A 12500-nucleotide genomic window follows, 5' to 3' on the forward strand; every position below is an offset into this window, starting at 1 on the left:
CATTCCCGCTGTCCCTATACATGAGCTGCGGGCTGTACCAGTTACGAGCTAGAGACGCGATCGCGTTGCTCTCTGTACGAATGCCGATGCTGAGCGGTCAGCTAGGAGGCGCTCCATCCATGTCGGTACCGGTGAGCGTTGCACTCGCAGTCGCAAAAACGTACGGCAAGTATATTACTCGGAAGAGTCAATGACAGTCCACGGCCCCCTGCGTGGGAAGAGTCTTTCTAGGCCATGACCCACCGGAAGGGCGCAGCGTCCCCCACCCCAGACATGTGACGTCACACCATCGGTATTGACGACTAGACTGATTCCTTATAATCATTTGCCATACACCGGTGGAAGCTGCCGAGACGAGTAACTACATAGCGGGCTCGCCGTGTCACTAATGTACAGAGATACAACAGTTTCGACTGGAACCGGATTAAACGTATACACGGCGCTGATTAGTAATAGATAGAGCCATCAGAATACAGATAATGTATACAACTGTCCGTATACATGCTGAAAGACTCTGCTCACAATCACAACCACACGTCAGCCACACACCCTTATCACGCACTACTCTCTGCCTGTAACACGCACACAGACAATATGTAAGCACCAGCATGGAACAACACCCAGTGCATCCTCTCCGCCACATTAGACAATCCACACTGTCATAACCAGACTGGGAGGTCCACTCAGAAAACAGAATATCCCACCCACCCGACAACCACCATCGCTCAGCCAAGCCACCAACACCCACACATGTCCTACACAGGGGTGCACCCAACATCACAATACTGCCTCCTCTCACAGCACACAAACAATGGCAGGAATGAAAGACACAGGTCTGCCACAAGCATGGAATGAGAGCGCCGCCTGTCATGAGCCAAAGGTGCATCCTGACGTGGCAAATCAGATGATGCCGCAGGCATCCACTTACTATAATCACAATCAACAAACCGGCCGCCCCGCCCCCCATTAAACCTTTCCTTACAACAATGTGTACCTTAACCTAACCTATATCGTACCTTAACCTAACCTATGTCGTACCTTAACCTAACCTATGTCGTACCTTAACCTAACCTATGTCGTACCTTAACCTAACCTATGTCGTACCTTAACCTAACCTATGTCGTACCTTAACCTAACCTATGTCGTACCTTAACCTAACCTATGTCGTACCTTAACCTAACCTATGTCGTACCTTAACCTAACCTATGTCGTACCTTAACCTAACCTATGTCGTACCTTAACCTAACCTATGTCGTACCTTAACCTAACCTATGTCGTACCTTAACCTAACCTATGTCGTACCTTAACCTAACCTATGTCGTACCTTAACCTAACCTACGTCGTACCTTAACCTAACCTATGTCGTACCTTAACCTAACCTATGTCGTACCTTAACCTAACCTATGTCGTACCTTAACCTAACCTATGTCGTACCTTAACCTAACCTATGTCGTACCTTAACCTAACCTATGTCGTGCCTTAACCTAACCTGTATTGCGCCTTAACCTAACCTGTATTGCGCCTTAACCTAGCCTGTATTGCGCCTTAACCTAACCTGTATTGCGCCTTAACCTAACCTGTATTGCGCCTTAACCTAACCTGTATTGCGCCTTAACCTAACCTGTATTGCGCCTTAACCTAACCTGTATTGCGCCTTAACCTAACCTGTATTGCGCCTTAACCTAACCTGTATTGCGCCTTAACCTAACCTGTATTGCGCCTTAACCTAACCTGTATTGCGCCTTAACCTAACCTGTATTGCGCCTTAACCTAACCTGTATTGCGCCTTAACCTAACCTGTATTGCGCCTTAACCTAACCTGTATTGCGCCTTAACCTAACCTGTATTGCGCCTTAACCTAACCTGTATTGCGCCTTAACCTAACCTGTATTGCGCCTTAACCTAACCTGTATTGCGCCTTAACCTAACCTGTATTGCGCCTTAACCTAACCTGTATTGCGCCTTAACCTAACCTGTATTGCGCCTTAACCTAACCTGTATTGCGCCTTAACCTAACCTGTATTGCGCCTTAACGTAACCTGTATTGCGCCTTAACGTAACCTGTATTGCGCCTTAACGTAACCTGTATTGCGCCTTAACGTAACCTGTATTGCGCCTTAACGTAACCTGTATTGCGCCTTAACGTAACCTGTATTGCGCCTTAACGTAACCTGTATTGCGCCTTAACGTAACCTGTATTGCGCCTTAACCTAACCTGTATTGCGCCTTAACGTAACCTGTATTGCGCCTTAACCTAACCTGTATTGCGCCTTAACGTAACCTATATTGCTCCTTAACCTAACCTATATTGCGCCTTAACCTAACCTATATTGCGCCTTAACGTAACCTATATTGCGCCTTAACGTAACCTATATTGCGCCTTAACGTAACCTATATTGCGCCTTAACGTAACCTATATTGCGCCTTAACGTAACCTATATTGCGCCTTAACGTAACCTATATTGCGCCTTAACGTAACCTATATTGCGCCTTAACGTAACCTATATTGCGCCTTAACATAACCTATATTGCGCCTTAACCTAACCCACATTGCGCCTTAACGTAACCTATATTGCGCCTTAACGTAACCTATATTGCGCCTTAACGTAACCCACATTGCCCCTTAACGTAACCCACATTGCGCCGTAACGCAACCCAACACACGTTGGGCCTTAACCCAACACACGTTGGGCCTTAACCCAACACACGTTGGGCCTTAACCCAACACACGTTGGGCCTTAACCCAACACACGTTGGGCCTTAACCCAACACACGTTGGGCCTTAACCCAACACACGTTGGGCCTTAACCCAACACACGTTGGGCCTTAACCCAACACACGTTGGGCCTTAACCCAACACACGTTGGGCCTTAACCCAACACACGTTGGGCCTTAACCCAACACACGTTGGGCCTTAACCCAACACACGTTGGGCCTTAACCCAACACACGTTGGGCCTTAACCTGCTCTGTAATTGTCATACGACGCGTTAAATTAGTGTAGTGTTGCCTAACTGCAACCCCCGCAATATAGTTTGCTACTCGCACTGCCCGGTCCCCAGTGTATCGCTTCATGTTAAACACCTTGCAGCTATACACTGTAATGTGGATGGCAGCAGGACGTACATGCTCAATGCCCTTTGCAGTTGTTCATTGGCATTTGCAGTTGTTCATTGGCATTCGCATGGCGAAGCACTTAGCCTACGCTGTGGTACGGCCTGTGTCAACTGTCCGCTGATGTTGTACGTCCAAATCACACACTGTACTGCACATTGGTCCTCATGTACTGAATGATACATCGTGGTACATGTGACCGTACAACGACTGCGCCAACAACGGCGAACCATGCGGTCCAAATGTTGTGCACTCAGCTACGTGTCGTCTCCCTATAAGAGCTGGATTGCAGTGTGGTATGCCCTGGATGGCGATCAGCATGAGCCGTCTGTTGATGTAGTGGCGCGTGTTGTCAGACGTAGTCGTCTCTTCTCACACACCGTGATTGCATGGTGCACTGCGTTCCACATCTGCGACATGCGACAGAGGCCGGTTGACAGTCGTTCGCGCAATGGACATCGCATACGTACGGGGGCCACCTTCCATGTGTTCGCGAAGCGTGCACATGTTGTTGCGTGTATGTGGGCAGACATAGTGTGTCGTGACACCTGACACAGGCATGCAACAATCGTTGCATTTGCAAATGGCGATGGACGCCTACGTTTGCTGGTGACGTTACGCAAATGAATAACTGGTAAACCGTTGTGGTGCGGTTGTTCTCGCTAGAGGTGAATCAGTGATGGCGACGATCGGTTGAGCTACCAACCGGTTGTTCCAGCGATACCCACCATGCCCACGAACGTGAATGGCATCTGGGTGTGAAGCGATACGCGGCGGTGGCTGGGTGGGACCGTCCCCGGCCGGTGAGGGGGGGCCTCCCGGCGTGCTGGCCGCGCGGTGCGTGGGCGCACGCGCTACAGCCGGCTGGTGGGGGCGGCCAGTGGCAGGCGCGCCGGCCGACGGAGGCGGCAGGCGGCGCAGCTGCGCGCCGGCGCACCCTGCACGCGGCGCCGTGCGGCCAAAGTAGGTCCTCGCGGGCCCGGTGCGAAGCGCGGTGGACATCTGCAGTGTGCTGGTCCGATTGAGGACTGTGTGCGCTGAGGATGCGCCGCCGCCCGGCGCTCGGCGCCGCGACGCCGTCTGCTGCTCGGTCGCCTCTGCGGTTCTCGCAGGTGGTTTGTATCGCAGCTGTGCGGACGTGTTGGCGCGTGCGCTGTGCTGGGAGAGTTCGCTTCGGCACCCAAGTGGGGCTTTTGTCCTTCTGTGGCGCTGGCGTTGGAGCTGCCGGTCACCGTAGGTGGCGCGTGTTGTCTCCCGCCGGCAATGCCACGACAGCACGCTCCCGGGCCTCTGTCGGCAGCGGCAAGCTCAGTTGGGAGCACGGGTGGTCGCACCTAAAGCGTCTACTCGCCAAACTCCGGGCGATTGCGCCTCTCTCGAACCCGACCAAGTACTTAGGACGGCGCTGCGCGCCGCCGGGACCTGAGAGGGTTTCGAGGTGTATGGTGCAGGGGAGCTCAGCCTCCTCCTGTTTGCAGAATAATTGAGCGGACGCTTGCGTGTTCGCGCGGGCCCCCGGGACACACTCCCGGGCGGCCGGCTGCTCAGCTCTAGTTGACGCAGCTCCCTGGTTGATCCTGCCAGTAGTCATATGCTTGTCTCAAAGATTAAGCCATGCATGTCTCAGTACAAGCCGCATTAAGGTGAAACCGCGAATGGCTCATTAAATCAGTTATGGTTCCTTAGATCGTACCCACGTTACTTGGATAACTGTGGTAATTCTAGAGCTAATACATGCAAACAGAGTCCCGAGTCTGGCGTGAGGTCAGTCGCTTGACGGCGCGTTTCGGCGCGGGCCCGCCCGTTGCCGGCGCGCCGTAAGGCACGGAGGCTCGCACTGGGGCGTATCGCTTTCCAGTCGGGCGTGCCGCGGCAGTCCTCACTTGGGGAAGTGAAGCGTCTCTTACAGCCTCTCCTTCCCAAGTGGCTCTTTCCGCCTTGCCGTGGTGCCAGACGTCAAGCTCGGCATTCTGCCTTGCGTCAAAAGGGAGAGCTGCGACCCAACCCGATGCGAAAGCGAAGGGTGCGTGGCACAGGGGGAGCTGTGTCGAGGGACCGAACACCAGTCCCTTTCTGTTCGCAGGGCACAGACCAGCAGGTGCTCTGCATGCCGGCGACCTCGTTTGTCGGCGTGGGATCGCGGCGCGAGTCGGCAAGGGTGCTTCGCCGCGCCCCTGGGTAACCGGGGCGTGTTCTGCCAAACCCAGGAGGTGGTGACATCGCCTGGGCTAGGTTAGATGGGCCCAGACCGCCGAACGACTGGGGGACCGACCCACCACCTGAGTAGGAGTGGGTCTTTGGCCTTCAGGTGGAAACTCGGGCTAGTAGGCGGCGAAGGGCGAGGGGTGCATCCGCCTCTCCGGAGTGCGGGGTGCACTTGCCGAGGAGCGTCGAGTGAAATCGTCGACGACGAGGCCTTCGACGGGGACCAGTGCGCTGGCAACGGCGCGTTGAACCCTGCAGCTCAGGAGTGCCCTTGACCTAGGGGCGAGGTCGGTGGGCGAGCTGCAACAGTCCCCCCCCATGCCAGAGGAGCCGGTCCGGGGTAAGAGACGGGCTCCCATCTTTTTATCACTCGTTACTCACTATGGCGACAATAGAAGCGAGTGATTCTTGTGCGACCAAACGCGCTTCAGCTCCGCCTGATCCCTCTCCCCAGGACGAGATGGGACAGGTAGAAGGTGAATCAGTCACACAGAGACATGGTAGAATCTCACTGCTCTTAGAGCAGAACGTTAAAAATGGGAAAATAAGCCAAGCGGCCTTAACAATCATTAAAAACGAACTTACTGCATGGGCCATCGCCCACGCAAAATTAGAGGGCAGAGTGGAAGAACTAGAAAAAGAAAATAGCAGATTAAGGAACCAACCAACCAAGACATGGGCGGCGGTAGCGGCGCAGGCGCCAACCAAGCCGCACACAACAAAAGAAAGCATTGACAAAGCAACCAAAAGAACAGACACTGCGGTCTTTCTCAGGTCACTCCCTGGGCAAGACACCAGTGTGAAGAAAATACAAGAGCTGTTCACTAAAACTATAAACCCGGCCAAAGACAAAATCAAAATAAAACGAATCAAACCCAGTAGAAACTCAGTAATAGTAGAAGTAGCATCAGAAGAGGACAAAGATAAAATATTGAATAATCAAAAATTAAGCTCACTAGTCAAGTGCGAACCACCTAAGAAAAGGAATCCCCTAGTAATTCTCTATGATGTACCCACTATCATGACAGATGACGAACTGACGAATACTATAAAAGAACAGAATTTTGACGACATAAATGAGGAGGAATTCCGAAAAAGTTTTAAATTGAGATTTAAGACGGGGCCTCGGGGGCGTGATGTGGTGCATCACGTAGCTGAGGTCACGGCACCCATGTGGAGAAAAATCACGGCAATGGGCAGATTGTACATAGGTTTCCACTCCATCAACGTCAGAGATTATATCGTGGTACCTCGATGCCACAACTGTGGTGACCTGGATCACATCCTAAGGCTGTGCACCAGGGAATCGGCTTGCACTAAGTGTGGTACAAGTGGACACAACCGCAAAGACTGCAAAGCAGCTGCGGTCTGCGTTCCGTGCAAAAACCGAGGGAAGAAGTCGTGTGGAGCCTCGGGGCGAAGCTGCCCAACATACAGAATGTTGGAACAACGACTTATTTCGAAAATCGATTATGGCTGATCAAAGCCCACCAAATAGGATGCCAAAACATAAATCCCCAAGTAAGAGGAGGCGGGACGCTATGAGGGCATCTACGTTCAAGAACTTCCTAGTGGCGCTTTCAAGTACAACTAAGATAGAAATAGTAGACAAGGCCATACAAACGGAGCCCTATATGATAGATAAAAATATACAAACAGATCCTCCAGTAATGAACATAGATCCCGCCCCTCGACGACGGGAAACAAGGCCGACATTCCATCCAAAGCGGCAAGAGCATCCTAGGACAGAAATATCAGACATAAAATCTAGAGAAAAACCCGTTCAAGACAGTGCTGTCACTAGCACAAGCTCGAAGCCCACATTGCAGGACACTCCTGTGGTCAGATTGCCACCCGTGGACCCGGTAAGGGTATATCCCAATATCGAGTACACGATGCAACTGGCCAGATTGGAAGAGCCGATTATCCTGGCCACTGCCTTACGGCATGTGGTCCGTGTAGGACACGAAGAGGGAAGAAAGGTAACCTTCTCAGTAATGGAGGCTGTAGATAGAATACAGCTCAAGTCAGTGAATCTCCCCACTGATTTCGGAGCCCTGCGGGACTTACTGAAAAAAGTTTTTGAGCGACGTGGGGAAAAGTTTGACCTTCAGGACATTTACGTACAGGCCGTACTGGCAAATGGACGAATTGCTTTCGACTGGAGTAAGACCTGGCCGGACGACCATATGCACACATATTTTCCATGACAACAGAAATAACAATTGGACAACTGAACACGCATAACAGCCGACTTGTTATGCAGGAGCTCCGTAAAGAGGTGGAGGAGAGGAGACTAGACGTGCTCTGTCTACAGGAGCCGTACTCCCAAGCTGGAAAAATAGCTTTTGCTGCTACAACTTGGCAGATTGTCAGCGGAAATGAGGATCCTAGAGCAGCGATAGTAATAACAAATAAACTCCTGAGGACAACTACGCTTGCACAATTCGCAACTCGTCACTGCAACGTCGTGGAGCTCCAATCACCAATGGGAGTAATTATACTCATACACATGTATTTTCAATATGGAGATGAAATAGAAGAACACCTGCAACATCTGACAAGAGTCACCACGGCGTTGCGGGGACGAAAAATAATAATAACAGCTGACATCAACGCAAAATCCCCCCTATGGTACAGCGGCACCAGAGACGCGAATGGTGATAAAGTGGAGGACTTTCTAATGGCCTCACAGCTCGTGGTAGCAAACAAGCCGGGTAATCCTCCTACCTACACAGCAGGGGGAGGACAAGGCACGAATATAGACGTTACCCTTACGTCACACAATGCAGCCAATCTAATAAGGAATTGGACAGTTATAAGTAATGCCACCACGAGCGACCACAACTTAATAACCTTCACCTTAAGTGAAAGAGAGTGCCGCTGGGCCATGGGGTGGGAGGTGCAGTATAATTATAATAAAGCAAACTGGGAACTTTTAGCGAGGGAGTGCGACATTCCTGCATTACCAGAAGGTGATGGACATGAAGACATAGACATAGACAAAAGAGCCGAGGAACTGGTGGCCGCAGTACATAGAGCGGTGAGGGCTGCCGTACCAACCAGGAGGAAGGCCGTGGCGGCCTCGCCAGCACCATGGTCGCCCGAATTAGAGGAGTTACGTCAGTCTGTTAGAAGGCTAAGAAGAAACTACCAGCGCAGTGTCGTCTGGCTGGAGAGACAAAGATGGCAGTTACGATACAGGGAGGCAAAGCAAAGTTTCCAGAAGGAATTACGCGAGGTGAGACTACGTACCTGGGAAAGCTATGTGCTGAACCAGTTAGCCTTAGATCCGTGGGGTCTCCCTTATAAATTGGTACGGGAAAAAATCCGCTCTCCCCTGGAGCTATCAACTGTCAGGCGAGGGGACGGGATGACGGAGTCTTGGCAGGAAACTGCTGAGGTCCTTCTCCAGTCCCTGTTGCCTGACGACAATGCGGATGGGGAAACTGAAGACCAAAAGCAACTGCGTGATGCATATTTAATGGATTACAACAACAACACGGCAGTCTACCCATTCTCGGAAGAGGAGGTGGCTGCGCAAATAAAATCCCTCAAAAGAGGGAAAGCTCCAGGACCAGACGGCATTGTGGCTGAGGTGGTGCAATTTCTGGCACCCCAGTTGGTCGCACCGCTAACTCACCTCTTCAATGAATGCCTCCAACAAAGAAAGTTTCCCAAGAAGTGGAAAACCGCTAACGTAATTATAATCAAAAAAGGACCAGAGAAAGATCCAACTGAAGTCAAATCCTACAGACCAATATGTCTATTAGACCTATTTGGGAAGCTCTTGGAGAAACTGCTGGCTGACAGATTGACGGCTCACCGGATACTGTGGGGGATGAGCAGCAGGCAGTTCGGCTTCAGGCCGGGGCGGTCGGCATCTGATGCCATCGCTCTGGCGGCCGAGGTCTGCGGTTCGACCCCGCATAAGTATGTCGTCGGCATCATGGTGGACATCAGTGGCGCCTTTGACGACCTGTGGTGGCCTTCGCTCTTCTCCTGTTTACGGGAGAAAGAGTGTCCAGGGCCGCTATATGGGTGTCTGAGGAGCTATTGTAAGGATAGGGAGGTTTGGCTATCATCCCCTAGCGGAAGGATCGGAAAAGTAATTACTAAGGGGTGTCCCCAAGGTTCCGTATTGGGGCCTCTGTTCTGGGACGTGCATATGGAACCCTTACTAGACGAACTGCAACAGAGTGAAGAAGTGCTAGAGGTGATAGCCTACGCAGATGACCTCCTCCTGCTGGTCGGTGGTCGTAGCCGAGAGAACATAGAACCGAAAATTGAAAGGGCAATTGACAGACTGCACCAATGGTGCCTCAAAACGAAAATGAAAGTTTCTCCGACTAAGTCTACTTATCTATTACTAAAAGGTCAGCTTATTAGAAATCCTACAGTGAGAATTGATGGCTCACCAGTTCTTCGGCGACGTGAGGCGCGATATTTGGGAGTCATAATCGACGAGAGATGGAACTTTGGAAAACACATAGAAACCGTAACACAGAAAGCCTTACAGTTATTAAACAATCTCATTTCCATTGGTCATAAACGATTTCATCTCCCCCCTCACCTCATCAAACTTTATCATAATAGCATCCTGACATCAGTAGTGGGTTACGGCTCGGGAGTCTGGGCGCACAGGCTCACGCGGGTCGTGCCCGCCATGATAGTGAGAAGAGTCCAGAGAAATATGATATTAAGATCAGTAGGGGCCTACAGGACATCACCAGGGGGAGCTCTGTTAGTTATAATGGGGCTCTGCCCGTTAGATATCAAAATAAGAGAACAAGCCGCATGGTATTGGGCGAAAAAGGGTGATGGAGGAAAAATAACAGATATTATGGGTGTGAGAGTAGAGGATAAGAGGGAGATAAGAAACAGAGGGGAGGAACTGTGGCAGAGGAACTGGGAGGAAGATGAAACGGGGAGAAGAACATTCCAGTTTCTACCTAATGTTAAAGAACGCGGGACCATGGATTATTTCGAACCCACACGAGGACTCATCCATTTTCTCACTGGTCATGGACCCTATCCGACATACTTATGTCGGTTTGGGAAAAGGGCAACCCCCGAGTGCGACTGTGGCGCAGCGGAAGGAACTCCCGAACATGTGGTTTTCGAGTGCCCTCTCTTTAACGACGTGGCGACAACATATAGAGATAGACTTCCACACAACGTGACATACGACCTTCTAAGACAGGAAGACACTTTTCAGACCTTGAATGCTCTGGCAGAAGAGGTATCACGGAAAGTTCTAATAGAGTACCTCAGGGATCAAGAGTAAATATCAAATTTTCAACCAACCAACTGATTAAGACCTGATCCCAATCCCATACCGCCTGTGCGTGGAATGGCCGATTGCATCAGTTGGAAACCGCCATGTACGGGATTAGGGGGATGGGATCAATCACACCAACTATGACAATGCACCAATTATGACGTAGGTTAAGTTAGTAGAGTAGGACGTAGACTAGAATACTAACATAGGAAACTGCAGCGATTACTAACCTTGGCCAGCCCAGTGCCAGGGGCACGCTCCTTGGGGTTAGCTCGGGGAGCCAGGCCTTTCAAAGTAGGTTTGTACTTACTGGCACACCTGTGACGCTGCAGTTAGTAGTCATTCTTAGTTTAGAAGTAGGTTAAATTAACTGCCCATTGCTACCATAGGAAATTAACACTAGATCAGGAACTTAACAAGTAGTAGTTCACTAACACAAATTGTAGAAAATTATAGTGTCCATAGTTACTGTAGAAATTCAACATTAGCTTAGGAACTTATATGTAGCGCACTAACACAAATTGTAATATTAGCTGCAAAAATATTCTTCTGATTATGTAACAATTACGGCACACTAATCATATCAGGAGGTGGGCTAAATATGTATAATTAATATTGTTGTTAATAAAGAATTTTTTTTTTTTTTTTTTTTAAAAAAAAAAAAAAAAAAAAAAAAAAAAAAAAAAAAAAAAAAACAGAGTCCCGACCAGAGATGGAAGGGACGCTTTTATTAGATCAAAACCAATCGGTCGGCTCGTCCGGTCCGTTTGCCTTGGTGACTCTGAATAACTTTGGGCTGATCGCACGGTCCTCGTACCGGCGACGCATCTTTCAAATGTCTGCCTTATCAACTGTCGATGGTAGGTTCTGCGCCTACCATGGTTGTAACGGGTAACGGGGAATCAGGGTTCGATTCCGGAGAGGGAGCCTGAGAAACGGCTACCACATCCAAGGAAGGCAGCAGGCGCGCAAATTACCCACTCCCGGCACGGGGAGGTAGTGACGAAAAATAACGATACGGGACTCATCCGAGGCCCCGTAATCGGAATGAGTACACTTTAAATCCTTTAACGAGTATCTATTGGAGGGCAAGTCTGGTGCCAGCAGCCGCGGTAATTCCAGCTCCAATAGCGTATATTAAAGTTGTTGCGGTTAAAAAGCTCGTAGTTGGATTTGTGTCCCACGCTGTTGGTTCACCGCCCGTCGGTGTTTAACTGGCATGTATCGTGGGACGTCCTGCCGGTGGGGCGAGCTGAAGGCGTGCGACGCGCCTCGTGCGTGCTCGTGCGTCCCGAGGCGGACCCCGTTGCAATCCTACCAGGGTGCTCTTGAGTGAGTGTCTCGGTGGGCCGGCACGTTTACTTTGAACAAATTAGAGTGCTTAAAGCAGGCAAGCCCGCCTGAATACTGTGTGCATGGAATAATGGAATAGGACCTCGGTTCTATTTTGTTGGTTTTCGGAACCCGAGGTAATGATTAATAGGGACAGGCGGGGGCATTCGTATTGCGACGTTAGAGGTGAAATTCTTGGATCGTCGCAAGACGAACAGAAGCGAAAGCATTTGCCAAGTATGTTTTCATTAATCAAGAACGAAAGTTAGAGGTTCGAAGGCGATCAGATACCGCCCTAGTTCTAACCATAAACGATGCCAGCCAGCGATCCGCCGCAGTTCCTCCGATGACTCGGCGGGCAGCCTCCGGGAAACCAAAGCTTTTGGGTTCCGGGGGAAGTATGGTTGCAAAGCTGAAACTTAAAGGAATTGACGGAAGGGCACCACCAGGAGTGGAGCCTGCGGCTTAATTTGACTCAACACGGGAAACCTCACCAGGCCCGGACACCGGAAGGATTGACAGATTGATAGCTCTTTCTTGATTCGGTGGGTGGTGGTGCATGGCCGTTC

The sequence above is a fragment of the Schistocerca serialis genome, unplaced genomic scaffold, assembly GCF_023864345.2.
Source record: "Schistocerca serialis cubense isolate TAMUIC-IGC-003099 unplaced genomic scaffold, iqSchSeri2.2 HiC_scaffold_1196, whole genome shotgun sequence".
Lineage (NCBI taxonomy): Eukaryota > Metazoa > Arthropoda > Insecta > Orthoptera > Acrididae > Schistocerca > Schistocerca serialis.